The 26,414-nt window shown below is 50.2% G+C and overlaps 1 protein-coding gene across 14 annotated transcripts in view; it reads right to left on the minus strand.

Moving 5' to 3' along the window:
* The window catches only part of PITPNM2 (phosphatidylinositol transfer protein membrane associated 2), a 139,117-nt gene that overhangs the window by 99,682 nt on the left and 13,021 nt on the right, over positions 1-26,414 (minus strand). For all 14 annotated transcript variants that reach the window (XR_008664027.1, XR_008664026.1, XM_055321972.1 and 11 more), the window contains exon 2: positions 8,361-8,467. The gene's annotated coding sequence lies outside the window, so the exon portion shown is untranslated. The remainder of the gene's footprint in view (positions 1-8,360; positions 8,468-26,414) is intronic.

The raw sequence follows: 26,414 nt of genomic DNA on the forward strand, positions 1-26,414 counted from the left end.
CTTGAAAACATCCCTGACAGAGCACCTACTATGTGCCTAGTACCTACTGTGTTCCCAGCAATCACAATCTAGGGAAAAATCATTATAACAGCTAACAGAGACACAGCCCTTACTGAGCACCATACAGAAGTCACTTGTCTACTTCCCAGGGCAACATGCAGTAGGCACTACTATTGCTCCCATCTTACAGATGGGTAAACTGAATCTTAGAGAGGTGAAGGGACCTGTCCTGACTAGCAGCCAGGATCTGAACACAGCCCTTTGCTCTGGAGTCAATACCTGACTCTCCATGTCTATCATTATTTAAAAAATAAAAAATGTGCACTGTAAAATGGGACAGTCACTTTGTAAAAGTCTGGCAGTTCCTCAAAATGTTAGAGACAGTTACCATAAGACCCAGTGACTCTCCTCCTGGATATGAATCCAGAATCAGAAATCCACACAAAAACTTGTATATGAACATTCACAACGACATTATTCATGATAGAAAAAAAAGAAAGAGAGAAAGAGAGAAGAAAGAAAGAAAGAAAGAAAGAAAGAAAGAAAGAAAGAAAGAAAGAAAGAAAGAAAGAAAGAAAGACCCACCTACTGTGGTGGGGAGAAAACGTAAATATCTATCAACTGATGAGTGGATCACCAAAGCGTGCCTATCCACACAACAGCTGGTACTCAGCCAAAAAAACAGTAAAGCATTGACACCTGCCATGACATAGATGAACCCTGAAAACATGATCCAGAGTGAAAGTAGCCGGTCACTAAAGGCCACACCATGTTTGATTCCAGGACATGAAATGTCCAGAACAGGCGAGTCCACAGGGACAGAAAACAGATTAGTGTTTGCCAGGGGTGTGGGAGGGGAGTGAAAGCCAAGGGTATGGGTTTCTTTTTGGAGTGGTAAAGATGTTCTAAAAATTTTCTGATGGTTGCATAAGTCTGTGAATATATGAAATAACATTGAATTGTATACTTTAAATGGGTGAATTGTATGCTATAGAAATTATATATCGGGCAAGTTGCTAAAAAATCACCAAGCTGTGCAAAAGCAGAGGTGTGCAAGCTCAGGGTACTTGGGGAGACAGAGCAAGGGGAGTCCCTTCTGCCTGTGGCAGGAGGGACTGGCTGGGCAGCCGTGGTCACCACACTATGGCATTCTGCTGGCTTGCCACTTCTCCAAGCCAGACCTGTCCCCAGCTTCCTATGTCACACGTGGACTTAGGAGCCAGCACGGCAGGTGCCATTCTTTTGTAGGAGAGAGGACACGGGCCGCCTCCCCTGGGACAGCTCCAGGGTCTCCAGTTCCAGAAGCCTTTCCTGGCCTCAGGGACAGAAGGAACCATTCGCTTGTGTGTCCTGAACCCCACACAGACATGGATCAGGGAGCTCTGCCAACTAGGGGCACAGCCATTGTCCCCAGGCAACTACAAGCCTTGGGATCTGTGATTAGCTCGGATTGTTTGTGTTAGGCAAAGGATGTTGATTAATTGAGCACCTACTAAGTGCCAACCACCGTGTGAGATGCTCTATACTGGTTTTCTCATTTGCTCACTTTCCTCTGGTCCGTCTTTTCAAATCCAGGCCATCTTTGCAAGATGCTTTAGTGGTTAAAGAAAACATGCCCCTGCCCTCAGATGTCCCCTTGCAGCAGGAGAAAAGCATAAGTCATGAGGTGGGCTGGCCCTGAGGCAACCCATGATGTCAGAGATGTCCTTCCAGCTGTGATGCCATCTCGTCTCAGCCTTACCTCACCCACTTGGTTCCATTTAATAAACTTATGGTAAAGTAGCAGGAAGTGAGCGCACCGTGTTTCCCAAGAGTATTTGTAACTTGAAGGAGACCCAGAGAAGGCACAGCTCCACTAGAAGGAAGAGGGGGGCCATGGCTCTCCTTCCAAGCCCCTAAGCACAACTCAGGTCTATTTTTGTTCTGGCACACAGCACAGCTCAGGCATACAGAAGGTGCTTAATACACGTTAAATGATGGCCCAACCTAAGGCCGTGCCTCCCATCTGGCCTAGAAAACTGCTGGGTGAGAACAAGCCAACAAACCCCCTTCTGCCAGGGAGACTGAGCCTAAAGGGGAGGTGCGAATCCCGAAACCCACCAGCAACGTGTGCGAACTGCACCCACCCCCACTCATCCTGGAGAAGGGATCTGACCATGAGAAGCACCGCAGGACTGCTAGGAGCTCCCCAGGCATGCTGTGTCAGGCTGCAGCCCAGGCCGGGCAGACCAAGGGACAGGCTGCAGCCCACAGTAGGGAAGGAAGGCACTCAAGAGCATGTGCCTGGGTTTCTTTGCTGTCCACCTCCTCTAGCCTCGGAGGAAGACACCAATCAAAGGACAGAAGCTGGCTGGACACCCAGCCCAACGGGCCTCACACCTCTCTTCAGCATCCGGTGGATCTCCCACCTGGATGCCGTGTTCCTGCCCCATGGTCACCTGTGGTCCCAGGGCACTAACCAAAGCGCCATCTCCGTTTCTGGAGACAGCCGGAAATCAATCAATGGAATCAATTTCCAAGTTGTCATTCCCCAGTCATACATTTATTGTGACGGGGATAGGTCAAGTGAAAAGGCTGACAGAAAAATCAAACTGGATTTCCCCTCTTTGGCCTTAATAGATTCAGCTTCTCCAAGGACAGCCACGACAAAATCTCTTTACCTTCCCCAGCAACCTTTGCACTGAGGAGTCTAAAGTCCACACCTAATGGTCCCATGCAGAGCTCGGAACCTGACAAGCCTTGTTCTGTATCGTGAAGGTCACAAGTGACTTAAAGTCGGTCATTAGAGCAGACTTGCAAAGTAAAAACAATGTCACCAGCCCATTCTCCACTCAAAAAGAAACACACAGGAAGGAATGCCTGGGTGGCTCAGCAGTTGAGTGTCTGCCTTCAGCCCAGGGCATGATCCTGGAGTCCCGGGATCAAGACCCATTTCGGGCTCCCTGCATGGAGCCTGCTACTCTGCCTATGTCTCTGCCTCTCTCTGTATGTGTGTTTCTCATTAATAAATAAGTACAAGAAAGGAAAGAAAAAAGAAAAGAAAAGAAGAAAGAAAAGAAAGAAAGAAAGAAAGAAAGAAAGAAAGAAAGAAAGAAAGAAAGAAAGAAAGAGAGAGAAATAGAAATACACACACGGGAAGTTCCTGCAAGGCCATGCAAGGTCGCCTCCCAGTGAGTACAGTCAAGGTCAGGATGAGTACAATCAAGGTCACTCACAGTTCAAGCGAAATCTGTTCTAGGTGACAGCTGTAGAGCAGTGAGATCCCAGCCCCTGCCAACCCTCCAGGCCCCCAGTATTATAAGAGATGGACTAGGGATTTAACCAGACCCCCAGTGCCATGTGGATGGCCCCTGGTTTGTTTTCCCTGGGGCATTCTGGAGGGTGCAGAGGCTGCTTAGTGCCTGACCTTTGATCCCCTGGGCGTGTCACAAGGGTATCTGGGTTCACTTGTCTGTCTCCCCTGAACTATTAGCTCCCCAAGAGCAAGCACATTTTATCTCTGGCCTGGCACTTGGCAGAAACTCAATGAAGTCTTCAATGAAATGCATGGGAACATTGACCTACCTCAGAGCTCAGACACGCCATCAAGACCCCTGCCCAACTGAAGTCAAAACACTGGCCCAGAGAGAGCACATGAAGGCCCAGTTGGTGCACCCAGGACTGTCAGCTTACAAATCCCCAAATTCCTGCCCAGTGGAGTCTGCCAGCATCCCATACTCCGCTACCATGTCTGGAGCCAGTCCTTCTTCCCTGAGCCCTCAGCCCTCAAATCCCTGCACATCCCCCGCCCAGAGCTGTCCGTCAGTTCAGCTACAAAAATACCTGGACATGGGGCTGGAAGCCCAGGTCTTGGCTCTGCTGCTCACCAGCTTGCCATGTGACTTTGGGTAAGAACTTCCCTTATGGGCTGAGTTTCCCCATAGGTTAAATGAAAAGGCTGACATCCTGAGTCCTTCCAAGTCTGTGAGAACCTGTTTTCTAAAAGTCCACACACAGGGAACTCCTGGTTCCTAGTGATCCCTTTAGGCTCTACCTTTAAAACATGCCTGGAGCCCACCTCCCTCACTCCCTCTACTGCTGCCGTGCTGGCCCAGTGTCCAACACCCACCTCAGGCCATTAAAACCATCTCCCTGTTGGTCTCCCCACTTTCTCCCTCCACCCCATCCAGTCCCTTCTCAGCACAGTAGCCAGAAACCATCCTTCTAAAGTTGAGTGGGATCCTGGCCCTCCTTTGCTCGAACTCCTCAGGATCACCGCGTCTAGCTCAGGGTCAAAGTCTCAACAAGACTTGCATGGCCCTGCTAGATGTGGGCTTTCATTACTTCTCCAGCCCCTTTCCCTGCTTCTTCCCCTCCCTCCTTCCCTCCAGTTTCTAGAACATCTTAGACAAGCTCCTGCCTCAGGGCCTTTGCACAGGCTGTCTCCTCTACCTACAGGCTCCTCCTCAGGATAACCTCCTGGCTCTCTCCTTCCCCTCCTTCAGGCCTTTGCTTAACTGTCTCAACCTAAGAGGCCTTCTTATTTATTTATTTAGCATTAATCTCCATCTGACAGTCTTTGTTTATTGTATGTCTACCCATACTAGACAGTAAGTCCAGAGGGCCAGGATTTTAAATGTTTTTTCACTCTTTTATACCCAGCTCCCAGAATAGTGGGTACTCAATAAATATTGAATGAATACATTGAATACAATGTATTGAATGAATACATTTTGATCATCTGCAGGTTGGATCATGCTGTTAAAATGAACAGTCTGGGGTCATATAATCTCCAGCTGAATGGCATCATCTCAGGATGATCAACTCTGTCCTGAGAATCCCAAGCTCTGGACACCGTCTCCAGGGATCAAAGTGATTTTTCTAGGCAGGTGTGATGCTCAGGAAGTGTGTGGAGAACAACAACCCAGAGAACACTGACTGGACCTGGTCCTGGGAGATATGAGTGTTAGGTCATAAGCAAGTGCTTCCAGATGCTTCCTTGCCAGGCAAGATGGGGTTATAAACATGGCCTCTGTTCGTGCACTGGACATCACCCGTGGGGACGTACAAGAGACTCCAGCAGTGCACTCTCCCTCAGAACAGAGGGAAGGCAGAGATGGGGAAAGAGGGAGCAGGAGGCAGCCAGAAAGGAGGACCTGTGGGCAGAGCTCTAGGGTAGCCCCAGCTGGGACAGCAGTGGGTGAGACAGAGCCACTGGCCTCACATGGCCTTGTGTGGCCTTAGGGAGGCTGAGCCAGCCTCCCCCCCCCCCCCCCCGCCCTGCTAATCCCGCACTGTGTGAGCTGAGTGTACTCAAGCCTGGCTCTCAGAGAGCCATGATGCACCTGTGCGAACCCCAACAGGTGACCAGGAGCAAGCACCAGAAACAAAGCCATTGGAATGCACTTCTGCCACCTGGATGAAAATAAAGTATGCTCTCAGGAAGATGTACGTAACCTAAGTCAACAGGCAAAGTCAGGGAATGGGCACCTGGAGGCCCCTGAGATGCGGAAGGACAGAGAGGCTGGAGAACCAGAATCCAGCAGGACATTCTGTATGTGGGCGGGGAGAGCCCCTCCACAGGCCACCAGCCCAGGTCCTGGGCAGGGCCCGCTGCATGTCAAAGCATCACAGGAAAAAAAGAATCACGGCTGGGGAAGTCAAGAGGGGACAGGAGGGGGACTCAGATCCCACCCAGCTCCCACCCAAACACTGTAGGGGGACAGCGAGGGAATGTGGCAAGTGGGCGGTGTCTCTGCTGTAGCCCTGCCTCTAGACAGTGAGCCCGGGCCTCTCCATGCTCAGGAGCACAGCCTCGGATATGCCCAATGTGCCCATCCTCCCGACCAGCCCCCGGAGGGACGTCTGCCGCTCTGCCCTCGGAGGTTGGGGTGCCTGCGCAAGTGAGGGAGAGAGGCCCATGCGGGGCCACAGCCTCCACCCTGGGCCAAGGGGAGGCTGGGAGGCCGGCATGCGCAGTAGGGTCGGAAAGTGTGTGTCAGCACTGCCGGGGGCTGAGGGCTGAGGTCCTGCCGGAGGCATCAATTCTCTTCCTCCTCAGGAGATAGTGACCTTGCTGAGGCCTCACAGAGACAATGGCAGGAAGCGCCCCTCCCTGAGAGAGCAGGGGAGTCAGGAAGGAAGCCAGGACCCTGAGCCTCTGCCTGCATACCTTCCCCTCCGAGGCTCGGCTGGAGGCTCATAGTAAATGCTAGCAGCTCTGCGCACTGGATCATCTTTATCTTCCACCCTGGTTGGGTCCCCCCTCTTTCAGGCAGACCCTCTCTGCGGGTGGCCCTGAGCCCAAGCCAAGCAGATGCAGACCACAGCCAGGCTGCCCCCTGCCCTGCACCCACCCCACCCCCACTTCCTGGACGAAAGGGCTCCTATTCCTTTGGAACAAGGAGCTCCTCTAAAAATAGACCCTACTCCTTAGCCCTTTCCTTCCTCGCCCCCCCCCCGCCGAGATGAGGTTGGGGGGGGACTTCACATTCTCGGTGGGGAGGGGTTGCCTTTCCCCAACCCCTCCACATGCAGGCCAGCCAGGGCCCAGCAGTCCTGATGCCCAATGCCCCCCAGAGCCACAAACTCCCAGGTGGAGCTCAGAGGAGGGTGGGGGGCAACCATGATCTTCCCCCCTGCCAAGCACAGAGGTGAGACTGGAGGGTGGGTTATCTGGCCACACCTGGGTAGAAAGTCAGGTGGGTGGGACTCCTGTCTGTTCTGTGTGTCTGGCACCCAGATCCGTACCTGATTCAGCCTCAGGACGCAGTACATATTCACTGGATAAATGAGTAAAGCAGAGGAATTCTGAGCACAACTGGGGTTAACTAGAGACCCCCCAGATAAAGTGGCCACAAGGCCACCATCTCGAAAACCACCTAACTGGGGAATGCTGTTGTTAGGAAGGAAAAGAACTGCCTTCTGGTAGAAAAGGAAACAGGAAGCAAAGGAACTGCTATCAGAACTCAGGTCTGGTGGGCAGAGAAGTGCTCCCCAGGGCCCCTGTGGCCAGCAGGACAGGGGGCAACCTCACCAGCCCTCGGGGAGGCTCAAGGGCAGGCCTGCGTTCCATGCCAGCCTTCCCCCATGCCCACCCCAGCAGCTGAGACTCTGAGCCTCTCCGAGAGTGAATTAAAACAAGACAACAAAACAAAAATACAACAGAGCACTCTCTCTTCTTAGCACTTGGAGGCCTTTTTACAGCAACTGAAAAGAATGAGCAATTATAGAGAAAACAGCCCGCAGTGCCAACATGGAAACACGGGGGGGGGGGGGGGGCACCCGGCTGAGACCTTGTCTGCTATGTGGTTCCCCAGCAAGGAAGGGAGGCCAAGAGGAGGCCAGGGGCTGACCCGGAGCCAGGAGGCAAGGGAGGGCGGGGCCTGGACCCGTCCTTTGGGAAAGCCAGGGCCATATTTGGAACATCATGCCATGTGCTTCAGAGTTCAGACTTGGGGTCCAATCCCAAGCTCACACTGACTAGCTATGTGACCTTGGGCCAGACACTTGCCACCTCTGAGCCTCAGCTTTCTTGTGTAAGATGGGATCATAATGGATCCTGTGCACTTAGCAGAGCCAGTGTGTTCGCAGCATGTTTAGAGACACTAATGTTACCACCAGCCTCTTCCCCCAATTAGGTTAGTTTCTCCGGATGGAACATCTATCCTCCTTATCCCCAATGTTCAGACTAGCTGAGAGGGGTCCAGTGAGAGGGGTTGGTTGGGGTTTAGAATAAGAAAAGGCAATACCGCTTTACCTACTCTACCCACCAAAGGCCTTGGCATGACAAGAAGGGGACAGGGTGAGGCCTGTGCCAGAGACACGGGGGCAGGAAATGGGATGGGATGGACAAGAATGGGCAGGACCCAGGGCAGGAGAGAAAGAGCTAAGCAGCAAGAGTCCCACCAAGGCCCCCACTGACTCCACAGAGGACCTCAGACACACCATGGCCCCCCACTCAGTTTCTCGTCCAGGGAAATGCTTACATGAAAACACACACTTTTTTTTTCCCCATGTCACTGACCACTGCCAAGGCCTAAGAGTCCTGAAACTCCTGTCCTGCCCTGTTTACTGGGAATGGGGAGCCCAGGCTGGGCCAAGGGCTCCAAGGGAAGAGGAGAGGGGCCCCTCAGGGCAGTCTTTATAGCAAAGAGTCACAATGGCCACCAAAGGAGGTTGTATCATATCTGGAATCTAAAGGAACCACAGACAGAACATCAGTTCTACCTACTTAGTGAAGAGCAATCAATATTTGCAAGAAGCAGGATTGATTAATACAATCTATCCCATTAATCAGATAAAGTCAGATGTTTAAGGGAAAAGAAACAGCAAGAGAGCCCCAGCACCCCCAAACTCCAAAGCCAGTGGGTGGTCCTTACCCGTTGGTCCCTGTGAGAAGGCTCCCTCGATGTCCTGCCACAGGAGGAGGGACGACTCACTAGGCACGCAGGAGGGTGTCAGGGACCAGGACACACGTGTCAGCATCCTGCAGGAAGAAGCCGGGAGGAAGGAGGTAAGACAGACACCAGCCACTTTGGTCACTCAGAGCAACCTGGCAGGGAAACCAACAGGGCCCGGCCTCATCCTGAGCAGCGCCAGAGACCGGAAATCTAGCTCGCCAAGGGGTGAGGACGGGGGATGCTGGGCTAAAGTCTGCACTGGATGAAGGGACCCAGTCTGGAATGCAGTCCCCGAGGCTGATGCCCCCAACACTGCCCAAGGCTCGCTCTGCTTCGGAAGAGAACCAGAACCCACACCCCCAAGCACGCACGAGCTTTCTCAGCACAGACACCCAGCTCAGAGCTCTCGGCTTCAAACCTGAGATTTTTCACCTATCGACTTTTGGGACTGCAGGAGCCCAGGCTGCCGAAGGGCAAACAGCAGCCTAGACTCCTTGGCCACCAGCCGGGAGCATCCTGGTGGTGCCCGGGGCAGGGTCACAAGCAGCATGTGATACAGACAACACTCTCCTTCCCATCAAGTTCCTGCGGTTGGGCAGTGTGTAACTGGAGACCCACCTCCGCCAAATATCCGGAGGCCAGAGATGAACACTGATGGAAAAGGTGGAGAAATGGATTTCTGGGGAGTCCCGGGTGCATCTGCCTCTGAGACGTCAGAAAAATTCATAGGCACTGCTAAAACCGCCACTGAACCAGGGGCTCCCACCATGACCCACACTTACAGCTCAACACATTCTTGTTTGTCTGATGCACTTGCCAGACCCCATACTGAACCTGGGGAGGGGGCAGCAGCCCCAAAAGCCTTCTCCTGACCATGACCAGAAAGCAACCCTCCCACTACACCCCACCACACCCCACTTCACACTGGAAAGCTGTAGAAGTATGGTTCTTCAGGAACCAATTCTCAGCTCCAGAGAGACACACCCCCCACCACCACCAAGGGCTGAGGCCAGGCATCTGGTGGCTCCAGGGACACCAGCCTATGCCCCCAAGGGGCTAGCAGTCTTGACAAAGGTAAAAGTAAAGTGAGGGGCATGTTGGGGAGGCTCAGGATAGCAGAAGTGATAAACTGCCAAATGAGGGCACAGGCAGTAAGAGTTGAGAGGAGGGAGAGAATCTAACTGGGGACGGCACAGCAGTGGGAGGTGAGGCCGCAAGCAGTGGAGACCAGCTTTTTTACACGCCCACCCACCGCACTGCAGGCCCACATTTCTGGAGAAGCCTCAGCCAATTCTGCAAAGTCCTCTTTGGGCTGGGCCTGCAGGGGCTGAGGCTCCCTCTTGGCCATGCACCTGCCCCTGCCCCTCCTGTCCGTGGCCGTGAGTACACCCCCACAGACACACTGGACCCCTAACAAACAAAATGTCTTGAGGGCCCGTCCCAGGTTCCAGGCCCCCCACTGCACATGCAGGGGAAGGTTGGGGAGGGGCTCCAGCTTCTCTCCTCCACATTCCCCTGTATGCCACATCTCACTGCACACACATGCCCTGCCTCTGTGTGGTTTCTCCGTTCTGTTTCTTCGCTTCCACCACAAAACCTCTAAAGCCAGTGTGAGGTCAGTGTCAGTCTCCCCAGTTTCAGAGGTGAGGAAACCTGCCAGGAGGGTAGGGGGTTTGCCATGGTAACACACCAGTCAGTGGGGAGCTGGATTCTGAAGGCCGGGCCCTCTCCACTCCACCGTGACGCCTCCCATGGGTGAGAAGGTCAACTGTGACTCACACCCAGCAGAATGAGATCTGCAGGGGCTGCGAGAGAAAAACGCAAGCTCCTTACAGAGAGGCACACTGTGGGGAAATCATCTTTCTGGCAAAAAATTAAAAAAAAAAAAGCATTTAAAGTCCAAAAAGTGAATGCAAGATCTGCTACATGTCTGCTCTTCAGGGAACCTCTTGGGACCTGGGGGAGCTGGCGGGGGGTGGGGTGGGAGAAGGAAGGTGGGCACAAATCATCACTGGGATGAAATTGGAAGATACTGCCAGGCGAGTCAGTCTCCTCCCGTGACCCCTCACACAAAAGCCGAAAAGCCAACCAGCTCCCAACCTTAGGGAAGATGAGAAACCACAACCCAAGCCGTTTCTGAGAGCTATTGGATGCACAGTCCACACACACCTGTCATGGGGTGCAGGGATTGGAAACTGAAATACACGCTGGTGTATTTGTCGCCGATGGTCAGGAACAAAAACAAAACACGTTTGTGCCTGTAAGCGTTTCTCCCTGGTTTTATTGAGATATGACTGACAAAACGGTGATGTATCTAAAGTGCACAACGACGGGATATTTTACACCCAGGAGCGGATTCCCATCATTGAGTCAATTAGCATATCCATCATCACCTCACAGAGGTACCCTTTTTTGGGAGGGGGGGGTGGGTGAGTTCCATCCTCTTAGCAAATCTCAATTATATGATACAGTATATCATCAACCGTACCTGTCGAGGTACAGTATTAGAACCTCTCTGTTACATTTCAAAATTGAAATCTTCACTATACCTCTTGAATGATGTGGAAAACTCCGGGGGGGGGGGGGCAGGAAAAAACAAATAAATAAAGCCCACCTTTTGGAGGAGTCAGAACCCGCTTTCCTGAAAATTTTTCAGATCCCTAGCTAATTTCAGGGGATCTGAAATTCTTACTAATTCAGATGAATTAGTAAGTGAATCTGTTTCTCTGTACAACGTCTATTAATAGGATTATCGGTCTCTTCTCATCCCCACTAAATAAATGTCAAACAAACACTTAAAGAATACCGGTTTGTGGGGTGCCAAATTACTAGCTTGCCCAGACGTCTGCATGTCTCAGGCTGGCCCTGGTTGAAAGCATGAGTTCCAAACAAGTGGGTGGCACAACCGAAGTTAAACACTGTGGTTTCCGTCCCCCGTTGACATGGAGACCGTGAGGCAGGTGGCAGGAGAGCGTGCACAGAGGGACAGATGCGAATACTGGGGGCACCATGGCAAACCGCACCGGTTGCTGGCCTCAGCTAAGGTGTCACCACGTTTGATTTCATCTGGAGGCACGCTCCTCGTTTTTTGTTTTATTGAGATACAATCTGCATGCCATACAGTCACCCTTCTGAAGTGTATACAATTCAGTGTGCTTAGCACATTCACACAGCTTGTGTGGCCATCCGCACTCTCTATTTCCAGAACACTTCCTTTGACCCCAAAGAGAAACCCATATCCATTACTAGCCGCTCTCTGTTCCCACTCCCCCAGTCCCTGGCAAATGCCAACCTGCTTCTGTCTCTATTGATTTGCCCACTCTAGGAGTTCCATAGAAATGGGCATATAACACAAGGCCTTCTGAGTCTGGCACGTATTCAAGGGTCATCTGTGTTGTTTAGCAGGTGTCAGTGCTTCCTTCCCTTTTATGGCCAAATAATATTCCACTGTATGAACACACCACATCTTGTTTATCCATGTGGGTTGCTTCCACTTTGGGGTCATTGTAAATAGAGCTGCTATGAGCATCCACATACAAGCTTCTGCATGCAGGTGTGTTTAATTCTTTGTGGTCTATACTTAGGAGTTCCTAACATATTAATAAAGTAACTTAAAACAAGCAATATATCTGTATTTTTGAAAAGATAAAAAGGGTGCAAAGTAAGCATGAGTTTTCATCTTGTCCCTTTCTCCAGCAACTGCTCCTCTCTTCAAGAAGCCAATACCAATTCTGAGTTGGTTCTCCCAGAGGCAACTTAACACACAAACACAACACACACACAACACACACACACACGCACGCACGCACTAGGAAGAAACCGAGCGACCAGATGAGGCTGGAGTCAGCCTCGTATGCTTTGGAAAATGCAGCACAGGGTGCAGTGTGCCTCTCATCCAAAGCTGCTGAGGAAAGAAGAGGTGACAAGGCCAGGAGACAAAGGGGAGGGCTAGGGGTGGCAGGCTGTGCCATCTCTCAGCTCGGTGACCTCCAGCAACTTAACCTGTTGTCCCTGGTTAAGTAGGTGCTTAACCTAATGTCCCTGGGACTCAGCTACTTTATCTGTAAAAGAGCGCTGAGGCCAGCACCTACTTCATAGGAGCACTGTCAAGGGCCAATGAGCCACCAAGGGCCAGTGCTGGGCTCATGCTGGGCCCACGCTAAGTGCTGTGGTGTGTTTGTTGGGCTGTGGTTACTACTGCTGCTGCTCATCCCTCTGACCTAATCCTCAGTTTCCTCATCTGGAAAATGGAGGTAAACACCTCCCATACATAATTATGGGGTGGAACACAGAAGACCCCGGGGGAAGGGCCCAGCGTGCTATCATTGCTGATTAGCCCTTCAGCCACGCACTCCCACTGTTGGGAGCCAGGTCCCCCCCTGCTCCATGCCTGCAGCTCCTTGGGTCACTGGACTTCTTACTTCTTGTCCCTTCCCCTCCCCCCTTCCCCATCCTCCTTCCGGAATCTTCTCTCTGCTTTCTCAACAGATGGGCTACCCTGGAGCTGAGCTTCCTTCTCTGAATCCCAGACTGTGGAGGCAGCAGGGAAACCCTCAAGGACCTTCAAAGTTGAGAGCCCTCAAGTGAGGAAGGAAGCATTAGCAAGACCATCAGAAAGCTGTTAGAAGCAATTTTCCTCCCAGCTGGCAAAAGGCAAAGCAGAGCTGGAGGAAGAAACCCGGACCTGGGAAGGCAGAACAGGGAAGAGAAACTGAACAATGCTCCCTTGGGCATGCAAAAGTTCACTGGGGAGAAAACCAGCATGCACGCACGCGCGGGCACACACACACTCACACGCTCACAACAAAAAGGAGAAATTCTTAGCCTGCAGCAGTTGGTAGCATTATGTAAAATTCCAAGCCCACAAAAATATCATTTGGATGATAAAAAGTTAAATTTAGCTAAGTACAGAGTGACTAATACTATGAGGGACAGGCGGCACCCCCAGTTGCCTGGAGCTGATACAGCTGGCTTCTAGAAACTTTTGACAAGTAACCAAGGCCTGGTGCAGCACAGAATAACAGATTATATAATAAGAGGCACAGCCATTAGCGATACAAAACAGACAGTGAGTGCTGCAGCCTCCTGCAAGGGAGGGAGGGGATGGCTGGACTTGGGCTTGAGGTTCTCCAATAGAACCTTGCCCTGGATGCCTGGGCCACAGGCATCTGGCCATCCAGAGGCATCTGCCAGGGGAGTCAGGTCCTGGAGGGTGTCTGTGGGCAGGCCCACCCGCCTCTTCTACAAGGATCTTTTCCCAGAGTGGATGTGGCACATGGTTACCATGGCGGACCAAGGAGACTTGGCCTTGTCTCATGACCCATGTTAACCAACAGAATAGGCTGGAAGTACCACTGTGCCAGGTTCAGACCCAAGCTCTAAGGAAGGCCTAAGAACTGAAGGCAGAGACTCAAACAGGTGTTTGCTGTGTTCATTGCGGCACAGTTCATGGTAGGAAAAGGTGGACGCAACCCAAGTGTTCATCCACAGATGAATGGATAAACAAAATGTGGGCCCTACATGCAGTGGCATATTGCTCAGTCTTAAAGAGGGAGACAATCCTGGATGAGCCTGGTGGACACCACACTGAGTGAAACAAGCCAGGCACAAATGAACAAATACCACAGGGTCCCACCCATCCAAGGTGCTCCCTGGAGTCCTGTTTACAGGGATGGAAAGTAGAAGAAGGGTGAGCACCAGGGACTGCGGGAGGGGAATGGGAAGTTATTGTGTAATAGGGTCATAGCCTCAGTTTTGCAAGATGAGAGAGTTCTTTTTTTTTTTTTTTTTTAAAGACTTTATTTGAGAGAGAGCGGGTGAGAAGAGAGCACAAGCAGGGGGAGAGGGAGAGGGAGAAGCAGACTCCCTGCTGAGCAGAGAGCCCGATGTGGGGCTCGATCCCAGGACCCTGGGATCATGACATAAAGCCAAAGGCAGGTGCTTCACTGACTGAGCCACCCAGGTGCCCCAAGATGAAAGAGTTCTGGAGGTCAATGGTGGTGAAGGCTGCACAACAGTGTGAATGTACCTAATGCCACTGAACTGAACACTTAAAAATAGCTAAAGTGGTAAAGTTTGTTATATGTATTTTACAATAAAAAATGAAAAATAGGAGGAAGAGGAGGAGGCCTGCACACTTCTGTGTTTGCACTCTGGGGCGGGGGAAGCAGCCACCATGGAAGAAGCCCACGTAAGATCACTGAGCCATGAGAATCCCAAGCCAGTGATGGGGAGGGGTGATGCGGAGGGGAACCACTGTCCCAGCCAAGAGCCCCAGCAGAAGAGCCAAGTGCCAGCCCTGACTTACAACCATGGGAGTGGGGCCATCCTGGAAATGGATCTTCCACCTCCAGTCAAGCTGTCCCAGCTGACACCAGCAGAGCAGAGATGAGCTGTCCCCACCAAGCCCTGCTGAAACTGCCATGTTGTGAGCAAATAAAATGGTTGATGTTTTAAACCACTAAAGCTGGGGAGCACTTTGTTGCACTGATGGATGTCTGACACCGTGGTCAGGCTCTCTAATGGCTTTGGAGGGAATCTCTGTTCCTAATGTGAGACCGATGGAGGCCTTTCATGCACTCATAGGTGAGTCACAGAGACAAAGCAGTGCCTGAATAAGTCTCAGAAAGAGACTCCTTTTCTACTCTCCAAATCCCCACACATACTGAAATCCAATAGCTGCTGTGAAGGCCATGGGTTTCTCCATGGAGCAGCCAGGCCGTCTATCAACTGACTCAACCATCCTGTCCAGAGCAGGAATGTGTATGCTGAGCACAGGGATGTGTGTGTGTGGGGGGGGGCTGTGGGAATGACCCAGGGGTGAGATTGAGACCACAGTTCTCATTGAACTGACTCTGGGTCGGTCAGTTCCCTTCTATAGGATCCATTTTTCCACATGTCCTATGAGGAGGCTGACCTCTAAAGGACTTCTCCATTCAGCTCCAACATTCTGTGAGTAGAGGAACATATACCCCTTCCAAGCCTGGCCCCTAAAATGCCCACATGACCTTCAATGCCCTCGGTCTTCTCTCACCAGGCAGCTGACAGCCTAGGTCCCATGGAAGACCCCAGGAGAACCCCAGCAGATGGCAGAAACACCACAGGAAAGTATGCTGAAGCCCCGAATCACTACACGGAGGCCACCCCCAGAGCATCCAAGTCAACTATAAGAAGTGAGAACAGTCTTTACTGGGATATGTTGAGACTATAATAACTGTTATAGCAGCTAGCATTACTTATCCTAACTAATACATGCACCAAACTGCTACTACACTTCCATCATGTGAAGGATGCACAGGAGAATCAGGCCCAGGCCTGATCTCAACCCTCCTGGCATCACCAACCTTGTTAGCAATTCAGGGAGATCAGATACAGGACACTTCTGCACCCACCAATCACACACTAAGCACATGATGAGAGCTTTTTCACATATCCAAGCCTCACTCCAAAAACCTTACAATATAGGTTCGTCTACCTGCTTCCAAAAACCTTATAATGTAGGTTCACCTCCACAAAACACTAGAAGAGTAAAGAAAGAATGAAACCAAAATGGAAGGAGAAACCCTATCCTAAGACTCCTGAGGATAATATATAAGCAAATGAGTAAAAAATAAAAATCTTGGGCAGCCCGGGTGGCTCAACGGTTTAGCCCTTCAGCCCAGGGCATCATCCTGGAGACCTGGGATCGAGTCCCACATCAGGCTCCCTGCTTGGAGCCTGCTTCTCCCTCTGCCTGTGTCTCTGCCTCTCTCACTCTGTGTGTGTGTGTGTGTCTCATGAATAAATAAATAAAATATTTTTAAAAATAAAAATCTTAACCATGTGCTTCCTGGTAGGCAAAGCAAAGAGGGAAATATGCCAGGCCACAGAGCTCTCGCCAACAGTGAAAAACATACTGGTTCAGGCCAAGAATCAAACTTTTCCTTGATAGGAGCTCTAAGGGAATGCTCCCCGGGGTCTCTAGGTGAAGGATTTGGTGTTTGAGCAGGAGGCAGCAAGAGTAGGCCAAGCTTGCCCTGGAAGCTGTCCCCTCCATGGCACAGGGCCAGCCTTTCTGCCCTGCCTGTGGCCCAACTGGCTATTCTGACTACAGCAAGTTCCCAAGTAATTCCTCCTGCCCATTCATGTCAACATGGCAGCATGTGACAATGATGGAAAATAGTTACATACCATACCACGGATGGGTCGTTTACACCATCTGGCTAATAGAGGCAGTAACTATTGTCAGACACATGCCGGGCCACAAATGCTGTGCCTCAGTACCGATGGCAGCCGGGCTGGGGGATTCAGGTAGCGACCTTCGGGCCCCCATATGCTCCCAACCATGGGGGCCCAAGAGAGGGGTCTGCAGTCTTGGCTAGCCTGTGCCCAGCTGGCCTCAGCCCCTGCAGGCTAGAAGCAGAGCCCTCAAGCTCCCGCCCTCCTCTCTAGGCTGAGCAACGATAATAACAGTCTCACTTCCATCTATCAAGGACTCCTTCAGGACTCGAGTGCTCCAAACAAGACATTGCTCAGCAAGACAGCTTGACTCTACAGTCACCTGAGGGATTTCTCCAGTGATCCCGTGCTGCAGATTCTCAGGCAGATCTGGCACTGCTGGCTTGCATTTGAAACTGCTTCTCCTGAAGCTTTGTCATGATCAGGGGTGGGGGAAAGGATAAGGATCCAGTATCACAGCTCCAGGAGGATGGAAGGGTGGCAGCCTTAACCTTACCCCAGTGAGAACTTCTTCCTTCTGGCCCTGTGGCTCTGCTGAATTATGATACCAAGCTGAATTTCTGGGTTGACATTACATTTTTTTTCCTTTTTTAAGAAACTCGGGGTGTTGGGTGGGTTGTTCCATTATTATTTTCTTAATTTTAGTAAAAGCAAAAAAGTTCCACTGTTCAAAAGTAGCAAATTTTTTTTTTAAGATTTTATTTATCCATTCATGAGAGACACACAGAGAGAGAGACAGGCAGAGACATAGGCAGAGGGAGAAGCAGGCTCCCTGCAAGAAGCCAGACGTGGGACTCGATCCCGGAATCCTAGGATCACTCCCTGAGCCGAAAGTAGACGTTCAACTGCTGAGCCACCCAGGCATCCCAAAAGTAGCAATTTTCTTAATGGGAAACATACGCTTGCCGCCTACATGAGCAGCTATGTCAGCTCAGCAATCACAGCAGCCTGTGAATATGGTAGGTCGTGTCACCTTCTTGACAAATGTGAGTCAAATGGAAACTCATCACAAGTGCCCGCATGGCCTCCCATGGTGGCTTCAAGCTCTGACAAGGCTTTCAGGTGGGTGCACCGTAGGGAAGGTAGGGCTGTGTTTCCATAAACTATGAACACACAGTGTTTGGGGCTTTTTCCCAACTAACACCCTCTAAGACACAAAATGCCCCAGACAGAGTGTCCAGGGCCTGGGTAGCACATGGTTTGGGCTCCAATGCCATGTGGCCACCTCGCCTCCTGGAATCTGAGTTTGAGCTGTAGAACGAGGGATTGTGGCTCGAAGCAATCATGAACGGGCTGTCGAGTCCCAGGGTAGCTAGGATGCACTGGTCTATATCAGGGGGCTCTCTCTGGTCTTGGTCCTGCTCTTTCCTGGGACTAGTGTTTCTCTCTCTGCAAGTTGGGTGAGAACCAAGGACCCACACATGGATGGATGACCTTAAGAAAGTCATAATGCACGGCCAGACAGAACACGAGGCCCATTCTCCACAGAAGCAACGCCGCCTGACTGCGAGTCAGCTCACGCACACACCTACACCCTCTAAAAGCAGAGACTCCACACGGCATGGGTTTCCTGATGATCATTCCAGCTTGGGATGACAACTGCACGGGTAATACATCTCAAACACCTCAAGGAAGCTGGTGGCAGTGCAAAAGCCCAAGTGACATCTCTGTGAAGCTCCTCTTTGCCGGTCGGATCCCCAGAGCCCCAGCATCTACTCTGCACCTCCAAGCAGAGCAGTTTCAGACAGATGTCTGCTCCACTCCCCAGCTTCTAGGTGGGACTGGGCAAATGCTCTTTTTGCAAGTTAGCTAAGCTACTGGGGACACAGGAATATGGTGATGAAGATCACACCCAGTCATTGCTTGCCAGATTCACTCATACTAGACTAACAAAACACCCAGCAGCAGGCCAGGGGCAAGCTTCTTGTCTCATTTCTGAGATAACACCTCAGGATGGGGAGGTCAGCCTCAGGCCCTCACGTCAGAGAAGGGATCTCTTCAGGGACCACTGAGCCCCTAGAGCCCAGCCAATCTCCTTGACCAGAGAGATCTCTATCTTCAGCCCTCAACGCCTCCTGAGTGGCTCTCACACCTCAGCGAGTGGCCAGCACCAGGCACCACCAAGCTCTTGCCAGATCAAGATGAAATGAGACCATGGCTAATGGGGCAAGCTGGTCAGAAAGCTCTGTATATTCTCTTTTCACTCTTTGAGTAGACCTTTCCTATTTTTTAGTGTTCTCAGCTCACGAGAGGATGGCTACCGTGAACTGTTGCTTTTCTCTGTGTTGTGTTAATTATACAGGACATAAAATTTACCATCTTAACCATTTGTACAGCCATCACCACCATCTATCTCCAGAAATGTTTCATCTTCCCACAAACAGAAACTCTGTACCCCTTAAAACATACTTCCCATGGCCCCTCCTCCAGCCCTGGTAACATCTGGGAGTCCTGTAGCTCTTTAAAAATAATGTCCTTACCTTGGCAAAATTATTTTGTCATTTCACAGGTCTTGGTATAATTTTAAAGCATCTGGCACTTCTCAGATCCTTGCTGATGGACAAGCTGACAGAGGAGGGGAACCCCCACTGGGAAGGAACCATTCAGGCAACTCGCCCACAGGAATCAAGGGGTCCCCCCACCCCCACCACCGTGTGCAAGGTGGCTTCTAATAGGAACCAGTATCCTCAACTGGCTATGCCAGGAACTCAGCTAGAGCTGCACTTTGCGGTAGAAAAGGCTCTTGCATGGTTTTCTCCAGATTTTTCATTTTACTTAAAAGCTCTTCCTTGCCTGGGGTTTTGAGGTTAAAAACCACTGCCTCACACTCACACATTGTAAGTGGGAGTGTAAATTGGTACTACCTTTATGGAGAGCGCTTCAGCAACAGCTATCGAAAATAAAAGGAAAACACGCCTTGACCTAGCAGTTCTACTCCTGGAAATTTGTTCCACGGATATGAGAGCATATTTGCATGAATACCTCCATACCACAATACTCGCTGCGGCACTTTTTGCTTCCAGGCTTCTGCCATTACAATACAAAACTCCATGAAACGGATTTAACTAATGATGATAGATCCATCAGCTGAACACTAAGCCCATCATTAAAAAAGACCCAAGCAATCTAAGTGAGCCAACGGAGGACCACCTCCAGGATTTATGAATTGTTAAGTCAACACAGCAGGAGCACAACAGTAGGCAGCCACTTGTGGGGATTTTTCCTAATATGTATTCATGTATGCAGAGAATCTTCCTGAGAGAGTACACATAGGCACAAAACAGCGATGATAGTTGCCTCTGGGAAGGAAAATAAGGAGACCACAGACATGGGTACAAACAAGTCAGCTTGGTACCAAGTATAAGGTCTTTACATATCCAATGTTTTTCATATCAAGTACAGCCTTGATCCTCTATTTTATTTTAAGTAACCACTATACTCAACATGGGGCTCGAACTCACAACCCTTGAGATCAAGAGTCACCTGCTCCCCTGATTGAGCCAGCCAGATACCCCATCCTCTTTTTTATTATTTCATTGTAACCTATAAGTTTTAAGTTCCATAAATCAAAGAACCTATCTAATTTATTTTTAAAACCTTGCTAAAAGGGGCACCTGGGTGGCTCAGTGGTTGAGCATCTGCCTTCAGCTCAGGTCGTGATCCTGGGGTCCTGGGATCGAGTCCCACATCTCCCTTTTGCCTATGTCTCTGCCTCTCTCTGTGTCTCTCATGAATAAATTAATAAAATCTTAAAAAAAAAAGCTCGCTAATGTCTCACATAACATCATGTACATATTTTTTGTTTTATGATTTTTTTAATAAGTGAAAGAATAAGTGGATGAATAAGTGAATGAATAATGAAGAAAAGCATTTGAAACATTACAAATATTCTTTAAATACTAGAAAGCTCTGAGTCTTGAGTTGTCAGGGAAGGAAAACGTAGAGTGGAAGCAGACACTGGTTGAAAAGTGATTATCTTGGTAGAAAAAGCAGACTCATTAAAGGAAGATACACATCATGGACAGTACGGTTAAGTTGATGTTAGAAGTTTATTGTACAAGAGGGCACCTGGCAGGTTCAGTCGCAAGAGTATGTGACTCTTGATCTCAGGGCTGTGAGTTCAAGGCCCATGACAGGTGCAGAGATTACTTAAACAAATTAAATTTCTTTTTTAAAAGATTTTATTTAGAGGATCCCCGGGTGGCTCAGCGGTTTGGAGCCTGCCTTCGGCCCAGGGTGTGATCCTGGAGTCCCGGGATCAAGTCCAACATCAGGCTTCCTGCATGGAGCCTACTTCTCCCTCTGCCTGTGTCTCTGCCTCTCTGTGTCTCTCATGAATAAATAAATAAAATCTTTTTTAAAAATAAAAATAAAAAATAAAGATTTTATTTATTTATTCTTGAGAGAGAGAGAGAGAGAGAGAGAGAGGCAGAGACACAGGCAGAGGGAGAAGCAGGCCCCATGCATGGGAGCCTGATGTGGGACTCGATCCTGGGACTCCAGGATCACGCCCTGGGCTGAAGGCAGGGGCTAAACCGCTGAGCCACCCAGGGATCCCCCAACCATGACCCTTTAGAAGTGGGCTGACCAGCAGAGCAAGGCCACCAGGCTGCCAGGAAAAAGCTGTCACAAAGTCCAACAACTCAGTTCTTAGGAAGTTACAGCCCCCTTGGGTGGTCGTAAACTACCATGGCTCAACTAATTCAAAAAATTCATAGCAGCAAAACCACATCAAGGAAAGAGAGGGGAAAAGAAGTGGGACAGAGGGAAGGCTGCTTAAAAAGGAATTAGTGGGAGCCGGAGGGTTCAGCCTGAGGGCTGTATGGCCACCACACCCCATCCCACCCTCGGAGCACAGCCTTGAGCCAACGACCCGGGGCTGCGGCCTCGCAGTCCTGCCTGCTGCATGATTCAGCAGCATCCCTAGGAGACTGAATTATGCCTAATGTCCAGCATTTACTCAAAAGGGGCAAGAAATGCCTTTGAGAAAGAGCTGGAGCATTACCAGGGCCACGTGAAGACTTCCTCGGTCCCGAGACTAATGAGGTGACCTCATCCAAATAACCATGATGTGGTCTCATCTGTGCTCTGGCTTCTGACACTCGGACTCTCCTCACCAGCCACCTTGGGGATCCCTGTGCGGGGATGTGCGACAAGGTGACCGCTCGCCCTGGAGACCATACTGAGGTCCATCCAATATGTTCTGCACATTGCATCCCTGGTCCAGGGTTGGTGCTGATCTTAAGGCAGTGGACTCCAGCCTCTGTAAGGACAGCTTAGTGGCCCACAAAGGGGCTCAAGACCTCAGAGATTCCTCAGGGGAAGCCTGCAAGGATGGCTTTGTGTTCCGTCTTTCACAGATGAGGAAATTCTGTTTCGGGGGGTTACGCAGCCCAGCTGAAGCCCTACAAGCCAGAAAGCGGGACTACCAGGCTCGGGATGCAGGTTGCCAACTCCAGGCCACATGTCCATAACCCAAACACTGGACAGGAAGCTTGGCCCCAAGAAACTGGACAAGAAGCTTGGCTCCCGACCCCAGGAGTGACCTGGAATGCTCTGCATTGCATTACTGTCCCTACATTTCCCTGGGATTCTAGGCTCCAGTGAGGCAAAGGAGATGCTGCAGCTGCCTCAGGCTGCCTGGGAGCTACCCTTATTTCTAACCAGGAAAGGAGGCCACTGGTTTGTTGACACCAAGCAGGAGGCCAGAGGTGCTTCTTCCCATCAATCCACCAGCCTGTTATCTCTGGCACTCAGGAAAGCCATGACAGCTGTGCACCTGTTTTGCAACTTGGCCACTATCCTGTCTTCCTATTTCTTTTTTTTTTTTTTAAGATTTTATTTTTTTGTTCATGAGAGACACACAGAGAGAGAGGCAGAGACACAGAGGGAGAAGCAGGCTCCATGCAGGGAGCCTGACATGGGACTCGATCTCAGGTGTCCAGGATCATGTCCTGGGCCAAAGACAGCACTAAACCGCTGAGCCACCCGGGCTGCCCATGTCTCCCTATTTCTAATTACTTTTTGGTGTGTCTGCTTTGAAAACCCGAGATGAACATGTATCCATTTCAAAATATTAATTCTGCAACCTCCTTTCAGTTCTGCTCCACTTCCTTTTCCTAGCCTGTTGGCCTGGCTTCAATCTACAGAAACATTTAATATTGATGGCAGAGGGTAAGCTTGTCTCAAAGGGATGCCTCTTGCAGCAGGGGTTTCTAGACACTGTTGTGACACAATCTGCAGTAGCATTCTATGCCCCTCACACAGACTTTGGAAGATGCTGCCACAGTGTTTTATTATTAAGGAATAAGTTGCTACTGATTGGTGACATTCTTTATCACATTGCACTCTGTCTATCGCTCAGTCTCTAGGCTATTAAGAGTAATGGATGTTGAACTTTATCAAATGCTTTTCTGGAATCTATTGAAAGCATCCAAGTGGGTTTTTCCATCTTCTTTCTTTTAGTACATCTCCTAGTAAATAATCATCTGCTTATGTTTTTGAGACTGGTCCACACCCAGTGTAATGAGCCCTGTGCTGAGTGCTGTTCTTGCAAATAATTTCCGCCTAGAGAAGAAAGAAAGAGAAGGAAACATGGAGAAGAGCGTGTATGTGTGTGCGTGTGTGTACCCATGTGCACTGCATACCACCTGAACAGCAAGCTAGTATTGTGAATTCATGTGTCACACACAGGGCACACTGAGGACCAGAGGAACTACACATGAATTGGGATAATCACAGAGGGCTTCCTACAGTAGGGCGGCAGAGAAGACTCAGGAACATCTGGATTTGAGTCCTGCCTCATGTAGAGCCCAAAGGCATGCTCTCCTAGCCCATAATTTTCTCTGTAGTAAAACAGAAATAATCATAGAGCAAAAGAGCCCTACAGAGGCACCCAGCGCAGCCTCCTTCATCTGCAGATGGAAACAGGTTCAAGGGGCGAGCTGATTTGCCCAAGGCCACAAGTTCCCCCTATAGCCTTTCTTGGCTCCGTGGGGAGGGGAGAGAGAAATAAAGAGAACTTTGAGATCTTGGGCAAAAAGGAAGGAGAGAACCCCTGGTGCATCATGACTTTCCTGTAATAAACATTCCTCTTGCTGCCTTGGGAGGGTCTGAGTCAGGAGGCAGCCTGAGGGCTGGACTCAGGGTGTAGAGGGCAGTGGCCAGAGCCTCTGTGGGGGAGAGGGGCTGATCCTGGAGCCGCCCACTCACACAGCCAGGTCAACCGGGATGTCCCTACCTTCTGTACCAACACACCTGAGCAGATGCACTTGAGTGGATTTTGGTGATCATTCATTCATTTGACCAGTATGGAGACGACACTGGGTTGAAGGATGTGCCTCCAAAATTCATGTTTTTCTTCGAGCCTCAGCATATGAGGTGAAGCCTGTAACCCCTCAGCTCCCACAGCAGTCTGTGGCAGGGCCACACTCCACACCCACGCTGTCTGTATGAGCCTCAACCTCAAGTGGGGTCCATTCCTCTGCACACCCCCGCCTGGCTCCCCCAGGGCCTGCAGCACCTGCCCTCAGTGGAGCCAGCTCCCACTCGCTTTGCAGCTGTGGATGCCAGGGACCCCATGCAGATGGCATCTGCTCTTTGAAAAGGTATTTATCTTTCCACTCACTGAGAGCAAGCAGAGCCATAAAAGGACATGCCCGACGTCAGGTGCGCAAGTGTTCCATAGAGACAGATGTAGTTCACATGCAGGGATGGGGCTGGGCCATTAACTGCCAGGAACGCCCTCCCCAAAGATCAAGAGGACCAGTACACAGGCCTGCACTGAGCTGGGAGGCCTCAGCCAGATCTCTTCCGATGTCTGGGGAAGCCAGGTGCTCCATAAAAGTAAAAGCAAGGTGGGATCCAGCCCAAGTCTCACCTGAAGTTCTAAGTTGTTGGGGTTTTTTCCTTCCATTTTAATTATTTCTAAGTGCACCATTCATAGGACATTCCCAGTGTTATAAAACCACCACCATGATTTCCAAAACATTTTCTATCATCCCAAGCAGAAGCTCTATACCCACTAAACACGAACTCCTTCCCTGGACCCCCAGTAACCACCATTCTACTTTGGTTCTCTCTCTTTTTTTTTTTTTTTTTAAGATTTTATTTATTTATTCATGAGAGAGAGAGAGAGAGAGAGAGAGAGAGAGAGAGAGAGAGAGAGATCCATGCAGGGAGCCTGACTTGGGATTCGATTCCGGGTCTACAGGATCACGCCCCGGGCGGACACCAAACCACTGAGCCACCCAGGCTGCCCTCTACTTTGGTTCTCGATTAATGTACCCATCCTGGGCACCGTGTATAAGCAGAATCATGCAATACTATTCTTTTCATGACTGGCTTCTTTCACCCACCTTAATGTGTCTGAGCTTCACCCACACTTGAGCACATGTCAGAACCTCCCTCCTTTTTTTTTTTTTTTAAGGATTTATTTATTTATTTGAGAGAGAGAGCTTGAATGCAGGAGGGGCAAAAAGAGAGGGAGAGAGAAAATCTCAAGCAGACTCCCTGCTGAGCTCAGGGCCTGATGCAGGCAATCCCACAACCCTGAGATCACCACCTGAGTCAAAATCAAGAATTTACCTCTCAACCAACTGAGCCACCCAGATGGCCCTCCCTCCTTTTTTATGGCTCAATGATATTCCACTGGATGGACATCCGTGTTTGTCCATTCATTGGCTGGTGGACAGTTGGGTTGTTTCTACCTTCTGGCTGGTGTGAATAGTGATGCTAGGAACATGGGGTATAAACATCTGTTCAGGTCCCTGCTCTCAATGCTTTTGAGTAGAGTAACCTAGGAGTGGAACTGATGGGTAACAGGGTGATTCTGTGCCTAACCCCCAGATTGCTTTCCACCTCAGCCACCCATTTTACCTTCCCACCAGCAGTGTACAAGGCTTCTCATTTCTCCACATCCTCATCAACACTCCTATTTCCTATTTTTGGATAGCAGCCGAGCCTGAGATTTTAAAAGGAGGAATTCAGAAAGAGTGGCATCTTCCCACTTTATGTCTGCTATTCTGTGCGGAGCCGCAGAGAGTGCCGGTTATAGAGTCAAGAGAAACTAGTTCCTGCTCTGGGGCTTCTAGCTGTGCAACTCTGGACAAGTAGTTTAGCCACTCTGAGCCTCAGTTATGTCCACTGTAGGAACAGAGCTATGGTGCCAAGTGTCACTTCCTACCCAATGCAAAGCAGTGTATTTGCCACAGGAATGGAAGAGAGGATTTTCATAAACTCTACAGGATGGCATATAGGTGATAGGAAGAGGGGTTGGTTTTAATGTCCCTTAATATAGCTTTTATGATAATGTATGGAAAGGATGGGGCACCTGGGAGACTTGGTCAGTTAAGCATATGACCTCAGCTCATGTCATGAGCCCAGGGTCCTGGGATCAAGCCCTGCCTCAGGCTCCCTGCAGTAGGAGTCTGCTTCTCCCTCTGCTTCTGCCACTTGCCCAGCTTGTTCTCTCCTCCCTCCTCTCTCTCTCTCTCTCTCAAATAAAGAAATAAAATCTTAAAAAAAAAATGTATGGAGTGCAGCCTGGGTGGCTCAGCAGTTTAGCACCGCCTTCAGCCCAGGGTGTGATCCTGGGGACTTGGGATCGAGTCCCATGTCGGGCTCCCTGCATGGAGCCTGCTTCTCCCTCTGCTTGCGCCTCTGCCTCTTTCTCACTGTGTGTCTCTCATGAATAAATAAATAAAATCTTTAATTACAGGAAAAAGTAGCAAGATGAAGGAGCAGGGAAAATTCTAGATAATCTGCTAAGGGTGGCCTTGGCTCAATATAATTACTCGACACGCTCACACACACATG

This window comes from Nyctereutes procyonoides, unplaced genomic scaffold (genome assembly GCF_905146905.1).
Source record: "Nyctereutes procyonoides isolate TBG_1078 unplaced genomic scaffold, NYPRO_anot_genome, whole genome shotgun sequence".
Taxonomy (NCBI): Eukaryota; Metazoa; Chordata; class Mammalia; order Carnivora; family Canidae; genus Nyctereutes; species Nyctereutes procyonoides.